Here is a 17,711-nt window from a genome sequence, read left to right as displayed (position 1 = left end):
TTGCCCAAGCAGGCCAGTGACAGAGCCAGGAATAGACCCCCAGCCTCCTGAGCCCCTGGCCAATGCTCTTCCACTAGGCCATGCTGCCTCCCTATAATTATTTTTCAAATGAAAACATGACTCAAAGTAGGAGCTTTCAAAGCAGGTTCCAGAAATGCCTCTCCCAGTATTACTGTATGGCTGGGGCTGGCATCTCTGCCACTAGATGCTGCCATTTTACCAGACCTTCCAAGCAGAGGGTCCTTTCTGCCATAGCTCAGAAGACCTGGCATCTGATTCTCCATTGCCTTGTACAATAGGCTGTCACTGCAATGTGCAAATGTACTGTGAGTGCACAAAGCTATCACTGCAGCCCGCTCCCCAGATGTGCATGATAGCACATGGTGCCAGCTAGCGGGCACACAGCTGCAGGAAGCACAGCTCATCTGGATGCATAAGGAGCCTGCACAAGGGGCTGGGAGAAGGCGTCAGTGACTCGCCCCTGGCCCTGGGCCTTGGTCCATTTTCTTTATTCAGAGCATCAGGCTGAGCGTCCACGACATGCTGGGTCTGCCGCTGTAACACCCTGCCCGCAGCCCCTCAGCGCTCCCAGCAGCACTCAGAAATAGCCAAAATAGAGACTGTTCAATCAGAATGCACTACCCCACTGCATGCTGGGCCAGGGCACTGTGGGGAGAGTCTGGTCACTCAGCTAGATCCCCAGGAAAGCTGGAGGTTACTGAAAGCTAGACCCAGATCTGCAAAGGTATTTAGGCACCAAGAGTTAGGTGCCTAAATACCTTGGAGGAACTGAGCCCTAGGATACAACAGCCCTGGTAGAGCCTTAGATCTGACCAGGGTTTTGTTACTAATCCCAGGTGCAGCTATGCTGGACTAAAGCAGGAGCAGCTGATCTGGATTGGGTGAGTGACAGACAGTAGAATCAGTTTGGTTTTCACATCTATTAAACAGCAAACTGTACTGGCTGGAGAGTTAGCCAAGGCAACAGAGAGCTCCTAGGGGAAGAGGTCATTTAACAACCTAGGAGGCAATTCAGAAAGGAGGTGTGCTGAGACCCCGCTCCCGGGAGGGGACAACCCTTGTCAAAGTACCAAGGTGCTAATAGCAACCTTCACCTGAATCATGGCAGATTTGCAAAAGCAGCGTCGGCCTCACTCCGCTCCCACGGATGTCAACGATGTAATGCCCATTGGTCTCTATGGGGGCTGTGTTCAGGCCAGCCAGTGCTGCTGATGCTTTTGAAGATTCTCTCCCATTAAAAATTGGGTTTGTGCCCTTTCTTTGCTCCTTTATGATGGAGAAAAAAAGGTCTGGGGGAGGTTTGGTTTGATGTTATTTAGTGACGTTCCTGGTATTTCTATCGAATCTAGCAAGATTTTTAACCGCCCTTTATCACAGTCTGCAGGACCATCTTCATCTTATGTGTTTGTACAACACAATGGCGCCCTGATCCAGGAGCAGGGTCCCCCAGCACGACAGTAGTCTGAATAATAAACAATAAGTAATAATCTGAGCAGCTCTCAAGCAATTAGAAGGAACAGTGATTACAAAATAAACTCTTTCTCCCTTCCCATAGGAGTAGAGTTTGGTTGTATCTGAGCATGTTTCAGTGGGATGGAAGTAGCCATGTGTCTGGGCTGGCAGACTCAACCTAATGTCTGAAACTGGGGTTTGCAGTGGTTCTGAGCTCTCCTGGCTCCTGCAGGAATTTAGACCCATGGTCCAGGTTTGCCTCTCATAAGGTTCTGTTCCTGGCCCCCATGAACCTTCCCCGACTGGTGGACAGTCTCATTGGTCCACTAGGACGCAGCTGTCATGGTTGGTCGTGGTGATGGAGCGAGAGGCGTCTCTCACACAGAGAGGGCCTGTCAAGGTTCCTCCCCCACTCTGGACTCTAGGGTACAGATGTGGGGACCTGCATGAAAAACCTCCTAAGCTTATCTTTACCAGCTTAGGTCAAAACTTCCCCAAGGTACAAAATATTCCACCCGTTGTCCTTGGACTGGCCGCTACCACCACCAAACTAATACTGGTTACTGGGGAAGAGCTGTTTGGACGCATCCTTCCCCCCCAAAATACTTCCCAAAACCTTGCACCCCACTTCCTGGACAAGGTTTGGTAAAAAGCCTCACCAATTTGCCTAGGTGACTACAGACCCAGACCCTTGGATCTTGAGAACAATGAACAATCCTCCCAACACTTGCACCCCCCCTTTCCTGGGAAATGTTGGATAAAAAGCCTCACCAATTTGCATAGGTGACCACAGACCCAAACCCTTGGATCTGAGAACAATGAAAAAGCATTCAGTTTCTTACAAGAAGACTTTTAATAAAAATAGAAGTAAATAGAAATGAAGAAATCCCCCCTGTAAAATCAGGATGGTAGATATCTTACAGGGTAATTAGATTCAAAAACATAGAGAACCCCTCTAGGCAAAACCTTAAGTTACAAAAAAGATACACAGACAGAAATAGTTATTCTATTCAGCACAATTCTTTTCTCAGCCATTTAAAGAAATCATAATCTAACACATACCTAGCTAGATTACTTACTAAAAGTTCCAAGACTCCATTCCTGGTCTATCCCTGGTAAAGACCAGCATATAGACAGACACACAGACCCTTTGTTTCTCTCCCTCCTCCCAGCTTTTGAAAGTATCTTGTCTCCTCATTGGTCATTTTGGTCAGGTGCCAGCGAGGTTCCCTTTAGCTTCTTAACCCTTTACAGGTGAGAGGAGCTTTCCCCTGGCCAGGAAGGATTTCAAAGGGGTTTACCCTTCCCTTTATATTTATGACAGGGCCAATCCCACTGGGGGCTCTGAATATCAGAACATAAACCTTGAACTGGTCTCTATCCAGTGGGGAGCCAGAGCAGAGCACCTGGGCAACATGTACACAGCAACGCATGTTGCAAGGCAGACAGGCTGCTGTCTTTTGTGCTATCTGGAGCTTTTTCAGGGCAGGAGGCCGCATGCCCAGATAGACTGAGTAGCAGTGGTCAAGCCTAGTGGTCACAATTGCACAGATCACCACCGCCAGCTCTGTGTCTGATGGGAGAAAGTCCAGTCTTCTGCCCAGTGGCAAGTGGTTTGTCAAGAACTGGTTTTGTTGGGGGACCCTTTGGGGAGGGTCTCAGAGCCCTCCATTGCACATTCACACCTTAACTGAAAGGGTTGAGATACTGACCCTTTAGCAAAGATAGTCTTCCCCCAAGTGTCTATTAGTCATTGGAGTTCTAGGTGTTAAAAACAAGCTGAAAGTCGTCATTTCCCTTCTTAATTGCTTGGCTTTCAGTCTCCTCTATTGGAGATCACTGGTTCTTCCAGTAGCATAACCCTTGTCTACACTAACAGTTTACTTTAAAACCGCCTCCCCCCTCACACTGTTGGGGAGGGGTTAGATAACGTGGGGTGAACCACCAGGGGCAGCAGAAACCTTTTCTATACTAGAACCCCAGCGTTGTAAGCGTCAGCATTGGTGCCAGCTGCAGCAATGGTTGGGATTTTAGTTACAGAAACACCTGGGCCCGATCCATACACACAGGCTGAACTTTCCACAAGGTCGTCACCATGGAAGCCAACGTGACTGCTCACAGTCGTGAGACTTTGCACATAGAGGAAGAAGGGTTCAGCAGTCAGGGCGCCAACCTGGGCTTTAGGGGACTCGGGTTCTCAGCCCTGCTTTGCCAGAGACTTCCTGTGTGACCTTGGGAAGGTCACTTAATGCCTCTCTACCTCCTTGTCCCCAACTGTACAATGGGGATTACGTGCCTCTGCCTCACAGGGGGGGTTGGGAGTGGAGCTGGTTGGAATTTTTTTAATTACACTTGGTTTCCGTCAGAAAATACTGATTCAGCAAAAGCAAAAGTGTTCACAAAAATGCATCTGTTTCAAGAACAAGACTGTAGGTCCAGGATGGAATTTCTGGTCAAAACGAGAGAGCAATACCCCCAGAGTAGTCAATAATCCAGTAGGTAGGGTACTTACCTGCACAATGGGAACGCCAGGTTCAAATCTCTGGTCTACCTAGGGTTGCCAACTTTCTGATTGAAGACAACCAGTCTTGCCCAGGCCCCACCCTTGCCTGGTCCTTTCGAGGTCCCACCCCCCCAACTCACTCCATCCCCCCTTCCTCAGTTGCTCGCTCTCCCCCTCCTGACTCACTCGCTCATTTTCACTGGGCTGAGGCGGGGGTTGGGGTGCAGGAGGGGTGAGGGCTCCAGCTGGGGCCAAGGATGAGGGGTTTGGAGTGCAAGAGAGAGCTTTGGCTGGGGCCAAGGTGTTCGGAGTGTGGGAGGGGGCCCTGGGCTGGGCCAGAAGGTTGCGGTTTGAAGGGCTTCAGCTGGGTGTGTTGGCTCCAGGGTGGGTCCAGAAATGAGGGTGTGGTTAGATGTTCGGCTGCATGTGTGTGTTCTCAAAAACTCAAAAGGTAATAACAAAATGTGTTTTTAAGTACATCAGAAGCAGGAAGCTGGCTAAAAAACCAGTGGGGCCCCTGGATGATCAAGATACAAAAGGAGCACTTAAAGATGATAAAGTCATTGCAGAGAAACTAAATGAATTTTTTGCTTCAGTCTTCATGGCTGAGGATGTTAGGGAGATTCCCAAACCTGAGCCATCTTTTGTAGGTGACAAATCTGAGGAATTGTCACAGATTGAAGTGACACTAGAGGAGGTTTTGGAATTAATTGAGAAACTTAATAGTAACAAGTCACCAGGACCAGATGGCATTCACCCAAGAGTTCTGAAAGAACTCAAATGTGAAATTGTGGAACTATTAACTATGGTTTGTAAACTGTCCTTTATGTCAGTAACTGTATCCAATGACTGGAAGATAGCTAATGTAACGCCAATATTTAAGAAGGGCTCTAGAGGTGATCCTGGCAACTACAGACTGGTAAGTCTAACATCAGTACCGGGCAAATTAGTTGAAACAATAGTAAAGAATAAAATTGTCAGACACCTAGAAGAACATAAATTGTTGGGCAAAAGTCAACATGGTTTCTGTAAAGGCAGACTATGTCTGACTAATCTGTTAGAGTTCTTTGAGAGGGTCAACAAACATGTGGACAAGGGGGATCCAGGGGACACAGTGTCCTTAGATTTCCAGAAAGCCTTTGACAAGGTCCCTCACCAAAGGCTCTTATGTAAATTAAGTTGTCATGGGATAAGAGGGAAGATCCTTTCATAGATTGAGAACTGGTTAAAAGACAGGGAACAAAGGGTAGGAATAAATGGTAAATTTTCAGAATGGCGAGGAGTAACCAGTGGTGTTCCCCAAGGGTCAGTCCTGGGACCAATCATATTCAACCTATGAAGGGAATAGAGAATAAGACAGAGAGTATCTTATTGCCCTTATATAAATCCATGGCTGCCCACATCTTGAATACTGCGTACAGATGTGGTCCCCTCATCTCAAAAAAGATATACTGGCATTAGAAAAGGTTCAGAAAAGGGCAACTAAAATGATTAGGGGTTTGGAATGGGTCCCATATGAAGAGAGATTAAACAGGATAGGACTTTTCAGCTTGGGAAAGAGGCGACTAAGGGGGGGATATGATAGAGGTACATAAAATCATGAGAGGTGTGGAGAAAGTGAATAAGGAAAAGTTATTTACTTTTTCCTATAATATAAGAACTAGGGGGCACGAAATGAAATTAATGAGTAGCAGGTTTAAAACAAATAAAAGGAAGTTCTTCTTCACTCTGTGCACAGTCAATCTGTGGAACTCCTTGCCTGAGGAGGTTATGAAGGCTAGGACTATAAAAGAGTTTAGAAGAGAACTGGATGAAGTTAACTTTAGGTTAATGGACTTAACTGGAGGTTAAGTCCATTAATGGCTATTAGCCAGGATGGGTAAGGAATGGTGTCCCTAGCCTCTGTTTGTCAGAGGGTGGAGATGGATGGCCGGAGAGAGATCACTGGATCATTGCTTGTTGGGTTCACTCCCTCTGGGGCACCTGGGGTTGGCTGCTGTCAGTGGATAGGATGCTGGGATGGATGGATCTTTGGTCTGACCCAGTGTGGCCTTTCTTATGTTCTCCCTGTGTGCTCCCCCAGCTCTGCACAGATAGCTGGCACAGCAGACCTCGAGCGAACCACCCAATGACCACAAGATTCATTAAGAGACGGAGGCACCAGGCCAGGTTTATTGTCAACAAAAAACGGTAATAGCACCTGGCAGACTCTATGAGGATACTAAGACATGTATGCCCATGACAATGGACGCAGCTCAGTGAATGGCAGGACTTTCCATTCCGCACTAGGCTGGACAAAGATACTCCCTCTGAGATACATCTTTATACCCTGATACAAACAAGTTAGTACTGCCTCTGACATAGTTACTGCCCCCTGAAGTGGCTAGTTATTATCCATCGCCTTGTACGTGTTGGTTCAATCAAAACATTTTTATTACGTACTGTCATCCTCACCTTATCTTTTAGGCGCTGCCCCTGCAGCTCCCCTTGGCCGCAGTTCCTGGCCAATGGGAGCTGCAGATCCGGTGCTCGGGGTGGTAGCAGCACATGGAGCTCCCTGGCCACCTCTGTGCCTAGGAGCCAGAGGGACATGCCAGCCACTTCCGGGATCTGTGCAGAGCCAGGTTGGGAGCCTGCCTAGGCTGCCAACCAGACTTTTAATGGCCCGGTCAGCGGTACTGACTAGAGCTGCCAGGGTCCCTTTACTACTGGGCGTTCCAGTCGAAAACTGGACATCTGGCAACTCTAGGTCTACCCAAAGCAGTGCGCTAACAACATCAGTCTCTCTTAGCCCTGTCTCAGTGCAGGGACTAGACTAGACCAGTGGTTCTCAACCAGGGATCTGGGGCCCGCTGGAAAGCCATGAGCAGGTTTCAGAGGGTCCTCCAAGCCGGGCCAGCATTAGACCTGCTTGGGCCCAGGGCAGAAAGCCAAAGCCCCACCACATGGGGCTGAAGCCTGGGGCCCTGAGCCCTGACACCAAGGGCTGAAGCCAAAGCCTGAGCAACTTAGTTTTGTGGGGCCCCTGTCACACGGGGCCCCAGGCAATTGCCCTGCTTGCTACCCCCTAACACCAGCCCTGGCTTTTATATGCAGAAACCATGCATAGCAGGGCTGTGGAGTTTTTATAGCATGTTGAGGGGCCTTAGAAAGAAAAAGGTAGAGAACCCATGGACTAGAGGACCTCGCAAGTTCCCTTCCAGCCCGGCATTTCTACAATTCACTCTGGCCCACTGAACATTCGTGTATTTATACAGTGCAGGACAGCACCACTAGGAGCAACTGACTCTAGCTGTAGGTTAGGGCCATCACCTGGGCTGTAAGAGAGCTAGGTTCAAGGCCTTGCTCTGAAGGGGGCAGCAGATCAGGGGCATGAACTTGTAACCCACCCTCCCCGGGAGGGCCCTGCCTACTCAGCTACTGGCTACAAATGACCTCACTCTCTCTCTGAGAAAAAATGCAAACGGTCTCAGGTCAGGGGTGCCGGAACGGGGGGACGGACGGACCAGAGGTCTATGGCCCCATCACTTTTCACCAGCCATAAGGACAAGTGACAGGGGATGGTGAGGAGCGAGCGGGGGGCGGGGGGGAGGGCAGGGTCTTGAAGGGAAGGGGCGGCACGACGGCGAGGCCTCGGGAGAAAGGGGCAGCATGGGGGGGCGGGGCCAAGGTTCAGACTCTGGTGGCTCCCCCACTTTTAGGGACCTTCTGCCGCTCCTCTCTCAGGTTTGTCCTGCTGCAGAGTGAAAACAAATGTTGACCCCTGCACGTTTTTTGTGACATGGAATGCCTGGTTCCCAGCCAGCCCTAACGCTAGATTCCCAGGCCGGGAGGGACCACTGCAATCAGCTTGTCTGACCTCCTGTAATGCACAGGCCAGAGAACTGCCCCCAAATAATTCCCAGAGCAGACCTGGCTCTAAAGTTTGTGACGTGGGGGGGCCCGAGAAGTACCTACGACTGAGAGCTAGCCCTAGTGTAGACGGGGATAGAGAGTCTTCCAGGACAGCCAAAACCTACATTGCTAATGTAGAAAACAAAGCAGGAAATAATGTTAAGATAATGACCATTTATTGAGGAAAAACCTTTCTGGCTTTCTTACACCAGCAGAAGGCTGCCCGAGAAAGGCACAACGCCCAATGTTTCTCTGTTGAGGGCACTTGGGCTGAACCCTGAATTGTTTTTCCTTCAAGTGAATGGTTTATGTTCTCCCGTAAAGGACCCCGCCTGTGTAAAATCCAAGTATCCCAAGCTCCGCTGACAGGGCCAGAATGCATAAATGTAAATCAGAAGGAAATTGCACCACTGTAAGTGTTGTAATGAAGAGAGTCACCCGGGTAATTGCTTATTAAAGTCTGAATGGAAGAGTAATGCAATGCCCAACATGCTAAAAAGGGCTCAGACACCTGAGATCACACAACCCATACCAAACAGCCCCTCAGGATCGGATGCTGGGAAGATCTGAAGTCTCTGTGTACAGCCTGAGGCCAAATAAATCGCCCTAGGACCACATTATTCTGCCCTCTGGAGACCCCTGTGTGTCCTGGTTTCTCTGTAACTCTCAGGGCAGGGTCCATTCTGTAATGGGGTCTTGCACAGCGGTGGCACCTGGTTGACACCTTCACCGAGTTTGAGGCCAGTAGGGACTATTGAGATAATGTGATCTGTGTAACACCAGCCCTAAGACTTCCCTGAGTTAATTTAAAGGCTGTTGCCCTTTGGCCTGAGCACTTAGCCAATAATTGGGGCTGTGCAGGGCTGTTTCCATCAGGAGGAGAAATGGATTATACAAGTCAGGCCTGACCTTGCGGGGAATCTTGTTTATTTACAATCAAAGTCTGGTTTCCCTCCCTGCAAACAGTGGAGACAAACAGCAGCAGGCGGTTGCCTAAACCACCCCCTGGCTGCTTGGAGGGTTATTTGTTTTTGAAATAGCAACATCCAGAGAACCCAAAATACCACTTGTGCCCCCCCCCCCGTCCCAGGACCCTAGAACTGGCCCTGCTCATTGGGAGTGAATGAGGGAAAAGCCCATGCTATATTTTGCCAGAGGCTTGACCAGCTGTGATGTTTGTCTCCTTAAGTCTCCCGTCACCTCCAATTCACGAGGCAGCTTTTCTCATCTCAATTTATCTTAATTGGCAGTGAAATAACAGCAAGTTTATGGGTCACAGGGGAAATCTGGGTCCTAATGAGGCATTTTGGGCAGCGCCAGAGACTGGAGATTGGAGAAAACCCTTCCCAGGAGGCCTGGGACCATTTTGTGCCAAAAAATGTGGGTTAGTAAACATCTAACTTGGCAATTTCAGCAGAGTCAGCTGTCTGGTCCAATCAGCACAGGTCTTGCATGAAGCTTGATCACAGATGGCCCATCTCTACTTCGGATTCATTCAGTGCAAGCCAAGCAGGTAAGGTCCCCGGAGTTCCAGAGGATGGGAATCTAGCGGAGAGCAGTGAATGCTCATCAGGAACAATCTCAGGAAAAGCTTCCTAGCTGTCTGAACAGTCGTGCAATGGAACAGACCTGCCTAGGGATGCTGTGGAAACTCCTTCACTGGAGGTTTTCCAAAGGAGGCTGGATAGCCACCTGTCTGGGATGGGTTAGACACAACAAATCCTGCATCTTGGCAGGGGGTTAGACTAGCTGACACCTGCGATCCCTTCTCATCCTATGGTTCTAGGATTCTAACTTACTCAGGAAACACTTACCTGACCCCAAACTCTGTCCAGATAAAGCTGGGCCCAGATCTGAACAAGGCCTGGCTTTGCAAAAGAAAAATCCCAACCACCCAGATTCACAAACCCCAAACCACCCTTGCTTTGCCCCCCACCCTGGCTTCATCCACACTGGTGCTGCAGCTAGCTTTGCCCTCAGCATGTTGAGCTTTAGGTTCACTGAATGGCTCTAAAGGACATGGCGTGAAATGTCGTCCCCACTGAAGACAAGGGGAGTTTTGCCATCATTTCCAATGGGGCCAGGACTTTACTCAGGGGACATATTAGCCCAGTGGGGAGCAAGTCTAACGTGTTCCACGCCCAGGCCAGCTTGTGACACTCTGACGCTGCTGTAGCTGAAACACCGGGGAGTAGCTCATATGGTGTGGGCTGCCCTCCCATCGCTGCCCCACAGTGCACTGCTTGCTCCTTTGCCTTGGGAAGTGGGTCCGTTCCAGGGGGGCAGTGCCCCCACCCCCGCTTCACCATCCCACTGGGCTAAATGCACCTGAAATAGGAGCAATAGGGTAGGCGCTCGGTAACATGCCACCTACACCCGAGCCAGAGTGAACATCTCAATTACACACCGGATAGCTCTCCAAAGTAGACAGGGATTATTTTCCACCACCCCTGAGCCACGGTGCTGCCTCTCCTTCATCCCGGGCACCAGCCCTGCTGTGAAATCAACCAGGAGCTGTGCTGAGGTGCAGCTGGCCGGTGCAAAAATCCAGGGCGGGACAATCCCTCCGGGGGCTGGGCACAGTGCCTGATTGCAGGATAGTTATTGTTATTGTGTCTGTAGAGATAAGTGGTTGTGTTAGGAGTCTGGAGAAGAGGAAGGAGCCCGGGAATGTGAACCAGGAAGTGGGAGCAAAGTAGCTGTGGTAGGGGGTGGGAAATTTTGGCCGTCAGCAGAATAAATTTCACTACCCCCCTCCCCCCAGTATAAAGGGTGGTGTCATCACTGGAACCTGCTCAGAACAGATAGAACCTGGACTCCTATGGCGTAATCTGAAAGTCTTTTCCTTGGGGCTGGCCGGGCAGCTGCCCTGCCCCCGTGGGAACCCCGGGGGTGCAGTGTTCCCTCTAATTTTCGACAGGCCGTGTGTGCAAAAAATTTCTTCTGTGCAAATTGTTGTGCGCGCAGTTGAGGATCTGTGGGTGTGTGCACATGTGCACAGCTTAGAGGGAACAGTGCTGGGGTGTCTCCGTCCTTGCAGTCAGTGAGCTTGGAAGCCTGTCGCAGGCTGTAGCTGTAAAGCAGCAGAGCCGGGCTCATTTCCCAGCCTCTGAGGAGGTGTCAGAATTCTCCCTCTGGTTCCTTTCTCACGGGGGTTGCCCTAACTGTGGGGAGATGGGTCAAGTGCTTGCACCCCCCATCCCTGCCCCCCCCTTCCGCTGGGGCAGCGGGAATGAGCGCTATCGCATAATGAGCTCCTGGCTCAGGCAGGGAGGGACTGATACAAGCTAAACAGTGTTTGTGTGTGTTTATAACCCCCCAAAGCACCCAGGCTGTGGCTGGTTTGATGCTCTGCTACCCAGGGGGCTAGTTCGGGATCAGGAGTGTCAATTTCAGCTGATTTTAATTCTTCACTGTGCCTTTTTGCCATCCAAGGTGGGCGGTGACTGTGCAGAGCAGCTCTTGGCCGCACCTGCTTCCCTGCCTGCCACCCCACACAGGGCCCCTGGCCTTGACGTGTCTCCCCCTAGCGGTGAGGAAAGAGCACGCCTGGCACCTGCCTCTGGTCCACTAGGTCTGGGGCAGCAGGCAAGGACTTGATATAGGCAACAGCATCCACGGCTGTTGCTGGGAGGCAGAGCGGCTGAGCAGCGGGCTCGTCTGTGAATGTGAGGGTTTCTGGGCCTGGGCTGTCGTGCACCTCCTAAAGTACTGCGGCTGCACGCCACCACTATTCTGCACTAACGATATTGCAGCCTGCAGCCATAACACTGCACCGATCTGCACCCACGAGCCGACAGAACTGCCCCAACACCTCAGCAGGCTGCACTCGAGTCTCCAGCCTCAGTGCCACAGCATTCTGCAATAAAAATCCCAGCTGCCCTAACCTTGCAGGAGGGCGGGTGAACACTACAGCAGCCTGCAAATGCGCCAGCCCTCAGAGGCTCTGGCGACAGTATTCATTTCCATCCTCACAAGCGACTGTCTCTGAGCACACGGCCTGAAGTTAAACTCGAGGTAACCAGAAACGTTTCCAAATGGGTGCAGTGTTGCCCAGGGACTGAGCAGCCCGTAGGCACACATGGCAGCTGGAGACCCCAAGCCAAGGCTGCTGTGCTTGGCATCTCCTGACATACGCACGGCAGGTGCAAAGTCACAGCTGTTAGTTGTCTAGTCTGTCAGCTGCAAAAGAGAGAACCCCCCACCCCCACCCCTCTTGGGGCAGAGATCAGTTCTTGCAGCCTCTGGCAGTTCTAGGCTGTAACTTCCACCATATTCAGGGATTCTGAATTCAATTCTCACAGGGTTCAGAGGCAGCCGAGCTGTGGGCTGACCAGGCTCCTGCACTACACCCCAGCCCAGCCAGTGTGCAAGGGAAAATACTGCAGACACTCCAGGGCGGCTAGGCTGCCAGCCTGACCAATCCATGCTATATCTTGACTTTGGCAAAGACTTTGGTACAGTCTCCCACAGTATTCTTGCCAGCAAGTTCATAAAGTATGGATTGGATGAATGGACTATAAGGTGGATAGAAAGCTGTTAGATTGTCGGTCTCAACAGGTAGTGATCAACAGCTCGATGTCTAGTTGGCAGCCGATATCAAGTGGCATGCCCAGGGGTTGGTCCTCGGGCCGGTTTTGTTCAACATCTTTATTAATGATCTGGATGATGGGATTAATTGCACCCTCAGCAAGTTCACAGATGACCTAAACTGGGAGGAGAGGTAGATACGCTGGAGGGTAGGGATAGGGTTCAGAATGACCTAGACAAATTGGAGGATTGGGCCAAAAGAAATCTGATGAGGTTCAACAAGGACAAGTGCAGGGTCCTGCACTTAGGACGGAAGAATCCCATGCACCGCTACAGGCTGGGGACCGACTGGCTAAGCAGCAGTTCTGCAGAAAACAACCTGGGAATTACAGTGGATGAGAAGCTGGATATGAGTCAACAGTGTGCCCTTGTTGCCAATAAGGCCAATGGCATATTGGGCTGCATTAGTAGGAGCATTGCCAGATCGAGGGAAGTGATTATTCCCCTCTATTCGACATTGGTGAGGCCACACCTGCAGTATTGCGTCCAGTTTTGGTCCCCCCCCTACAGAAGGGATGTGGACAAATTGGAGAGAGTCCAGCAGAGGACAATGAAAATGATCAGGGGACTGGAACACATGACTTATGAGGAGAGGCTGAGGGAACTGGGGTTATTTAGTCTGCAGAAGAGAAGAGTGTGTGTGTGGGGGGGTATTTGATAGCAGCCTTCAATTTCCTGAAGGGGGGTTGCAAGGAGGATGGAGCTAGGCTGTTCTCAGTGATGGCAGATGACAGAACAAGGAGCAATGGTCTCAAGTTGCAGTGGGGGAGGTCTAGGTTGAATATTAGGAAACACTATTTCACTAGGAGGGTGGTGAAGCACTGGAATGGATTACCTAGGGAGGTGGTGGAATCTCCATCCTTATAGGTTTTTAAGGTCAGGCTTGACAAAGCCCTGGCTAGGATGATTTAGTTGGGGATTGGTCCTGCTTTGAGCAGGGGGTTGGACTAATTGACCTCCTGAGGTCCCTTCCAACCCTGATATTCTATGATTCTATGATGTTAGGAATCATTAAGAAAGGGTTTTCGCATCGGAGTGCTGCTCTTTTAAGACTTCTAAAAGCATGCTCCACACCTCATTTCTCTCAGATTTTGGAAGGCACTTCAGATTCTTAAACTTTGGGTCGAGTGCTGTAGCAATTTTTAGAAATCTCACATCTCACAAATCACCTTCTTTGCATTTTGTCAAATCTGCTGTGAAACTGTTCTTAAAATGAACACGTGCTGGGTCATCATTCGAGACTGCTATAACATGAAATATATGCAGGTTAAAACATACTCTGAAGTGGTGGCCGAAGCATGAAGGGGCATACGAATGTTTAGCATATCTGGCACATAGATACTTTGCAACGCCGGCTACAAAAGTGCCATGTGAATGCCTGTTCTCACTTTCAGGTGACATTGTAAACAAGAAGCAGGCAGCAGTATCCCCCATCAATGTAAACAAACCTGTTCTTAGTGATTGGCAGAAGAAGAAGTAGGACTGGGTGGACTTGTAGGCTCTAAAGTTTTACACTGTTTTGTTTTTGAGTGCAGTTATGTAACCAGAAAAAAATCTGCATTTGTAAGTTACAGTTTCACGATGAAGAGATGGCACTCCAGCATTTGTATGAGGTGAACTGAAAAATACGGTTTCTTTTATCATTTTACAGTGCATATATTTGTAATGAAAAATAATAATATAAAGTGAGCACTGTGCACTCTGTGTTGTGTGTTGTAATTGAAATGAATATTGAAAATGCAGAAAAACATCCAAAAATATTTAATAAATGTCAATTAGTATTCTATTGTTATAATCTTTTTAATCGTGATTAATTTTTTGGATTAAATTGCATGAGTTAACTGCGATTAATGACAGCCCTAATCAATAGTAATAGAGGATGCTGAAGAATTGGCCCAGCCTTGTTAGTTATAAGGTGCTGAGACCCTGTGAGGGGGAGAGTCGCCTGGGCTCCAGCCTGAACCCAAAGGTCTCTCTTGCTATTTTTTAGCTCCGCAGCCTGAGTCAGCTGACCCAGGCGCTGAGTCGCGCAGTGTAGACGTAGCCTGACTGTTTCAGCTGCTAGCCCATGGGCCACCTCATGAGCTGACCTGGCTCAAGCACCTGACTCCAGGAGCAGGTTCAATGCAGAGGACCCCAAGTGGAGGCAGGTGACAATCTCTGGCCCTTCAACCACGTAGGCACCGAAGCCCTTTCCTTAGGTACCTAGCTGTCCTGAGGCCTTATCCGGGGAGCGTGGGCACCTGGCTTAGGGCCAAGGCTTCCACTGGGTGGCAGGCTGTGTAGGGAGTAGCAGTGCAATGCCAAGCCTACATGCCTTTCAGTACCTAGGCCTAAATCCTTAAAACGACAGACTCTCCCCTCATATGCTCAGGCCTGCCCTCTGTCAGACTGAATGTGCCAAAGCTGTGTGCTTGGGTCTCCCATCTGCAGGACCTGCTCGAATCACTAGCACCCACTCTGCTCCCAGAAGCACGAATGAAAGCCAGGAATCCTGAATGAACAGTCTGTTGATGGCCTCACAAATCATTGTGCATCCCAAGTGCACGTCCCCCCTCTAAGCCAAGGCCTGGTCCACATACAGGACAACAACCTGCTCTTGCATCTCCTGCTCTTGAGCTAAAGGTGCAACTGGCAGCATGCTATAGCTCTGAAGGCCTGTATGCAAGCCCTGCTGCTGACCCAGGTGGGAAAGAGCTGAAATGAAAGGCGGTATCATACTGCATGTACCCAAGTGAACAGAGGGTCGCCCAGGTAATCAGGTCTGGCAGCTCCTGACTTTAAAGTGCTTGGCATTGCAACCTGAGCACTTCGTTATACAAATAGGTTTACGGCCCACGCAAGTGAATGCGAGAGCTCTGGAACAATCGTAACTGCTGGAATTATTTATTATTGCAAAACACTTGTCTAGAGATGTGAAGCTGGCTGTTAATAGTGGTTGTGGTATTGTGTTTTTAGTTTGGTTAATGGCAGCTGTCTCTGAGAAAAGGCTGTTTGCCAAGGACTGGGGAGATATTTCCCCAAGTGCCTAGAGAGCAGAAGACCCTGCCTGTGCAAGCACCAAACAGTCAGAACTTTATTACATCTATTTATCTTTCCAGAGGCCAAGTCTCCTTGCTGAAGGCCCTTCAGGGGGACTGGGTGGCTCAGGACGTCGGTAGGGATCAGTGATTCGGTCCCAGTCTGAATCCAGCCCGGCTCCATCAGGATTAAGAACTTTTCCCATCCCAGGGATGGCTGGTGACCTCTAGTTTTGTGTTTTTTGTTGTTTTTTTTTTGCGGGGGGGGGGGATCTCAGCTCCAGCTCCCACATCACAAACTCAGCACCACCCTTTATGTTAATTAGCAGGCTCAGTAGAGAAGCCAAAAATGCACCAGCCACCGAGACTGGAGAGAGGAAACCCCTTCACCTACGCCAGTCAGGGCAAGACATAGCAACTGGGTACTCTGTGTGGGGGAAACCTGCCAGGCAGATAGAAAAGCTTCATTCCACAGAGCTCTCAAGCCACTGCCTCTCATAACCACTGCCGGCTAAATCCACCCAGTTGTTAAACAGGAGTTTCTGCTTAGAGCAGTGACACCCAGATCTCAGTGGTTCAGGAGCCAAATTAGCAATCAACATTACCCCCAAAGAGCCACAGTCCTGTGACTTCATTGGTTCATTTATATAGTGCTATTGAGTCATATTTAAACAGCATGACAGGGAAATATTTAGTTTATATCTATATTATTCTCACAGCAAAATAACTGACTAAGTATTATTATTTTATCAACTACAATTGGTCAATGACATAGTAAAAACATTCTGATTGGTTAAGAACTCAGACTGGTTAATAATGAAATCACACAGTGTTTTAATATGTGCTGCAAAGAGCTGCAGGAGACATGTTAAAGAGCCGCTTGCGGCTCCCGAGCCTCGGTATGAGTATCACTGTCTTAACTGCAGATTATATATAGGCTTGGATGATTGGCTTTTTATTGGTAAATGTCAGTAAATATGGATCTCACTGTACACATGCAAACTGACAAAAATATTTCCATAGAGAATCACCACCACTGACAGCAGAGTCGGAAAATGCTGCTTGAGAACTTATGAGGGCTTGACTGAAAGCAGTTTCCTTTGTGTACTTTGACAGGTGACGTTGACAATCTGTGGGTTAATGTTTAGAAAGCTTTTGTTTTGGAATCTCAACGGGTACAGTCATTAAATAGCTGATGTCTGCCCCCAAACTGTGAACATCTACATCTATAAAAACTAAAAAAAAAAAAAATGCTTAAAAATAAATGTTGATATTATTGGCCACAATCATAACAAAATAAAACCAAAATTGGCCAAGCCTAAGTATAAATAGCCAATAGGAGCTGGCCTAAGATAGGACTTCATCATCATCATCTGCTCTTCCTCCCAGCCCCCTCTCCAAGTGCCCCAGCCAGGGACTACACGGAGCTCCCTGCACATCACATCAGTAACTGTACCCGCAGTAAGGCCAGGGACAACGTGCATTAAGGGACTCCCTGCCCCAGCACTGGCCACCTGCTCGCCCAGGCCTGCTGCAATCACAGCTTGGCAGAAGCCTTCAAGGCAGTAACCCTGTTGTCCCTCAGCCTGGACCAGCTGCCAGACCACAGAACACCTTCCAGAGAAGCTATTTCTTGCTGTTCTCGGGTACAGCTCAGGCCAGCAGCTTCGGGTACATTACACACAGCACTGAGTAAGGAAGGTGGCTTCGGGAACAAGCTCAGAGCAAGCAATACAGCCATAGGAAACGCACAGCAGGAAGGACACGTGTGGTGCAGCTAGCCCAGTACCCAGATGCCTTGGGAGTGGCATTACAGGATCAAGGGCCTTCAAGTGTCCCAGAGTGGCAGGTGTCGGCTATGATAATGGGCCCACTTTGAAATGAGTTGATGCTTTTCTAATGTGCTGCGGGTTAGGGTGTGGCCGGGGGAGGGGGTGTTGCTATGCCGGATACTGGCAGTGTCTGTCCCTCCAGCCATTGACCACAAACCCCCAGCCCTGGAGGTAAGATGGAAACACGGGGAGGGAGGAACACTGGAGTGGTTACAGCAATCCAGAGTGGTCAGGGAGTAACGTACAGCGTGGCCTTGGCTCCAGTACCCACCCAGTGGCCGTGGTGAATTCAGAGAGGTGCCATGTAGCTACAGTTCACTCACTTCGGAATCACAACCTACCCAGCTCCTTCCGCATGCCCCACGTGCTGGGGGCTTGAGGGGAGGCTAGTGCTTCTCC

This window comes from Lepidochelys kempii, chromosome 10, assembly GCF_965140285.1.
Source record: "Lepidochelys kempii isolate rLepKem1 chromosome 10, rLepKem1.hap1, whole genome shotgun sequence".
NCBI classification, from domain to species: domain Eukaryota; kingdom Metazoa; phylum Chordata; order Testudines; family Cheloniidae; genus Lepidochelys; species Lepidochelys kempii.
Note: the sequence above shows the minus strand (reverse complement) of the source record.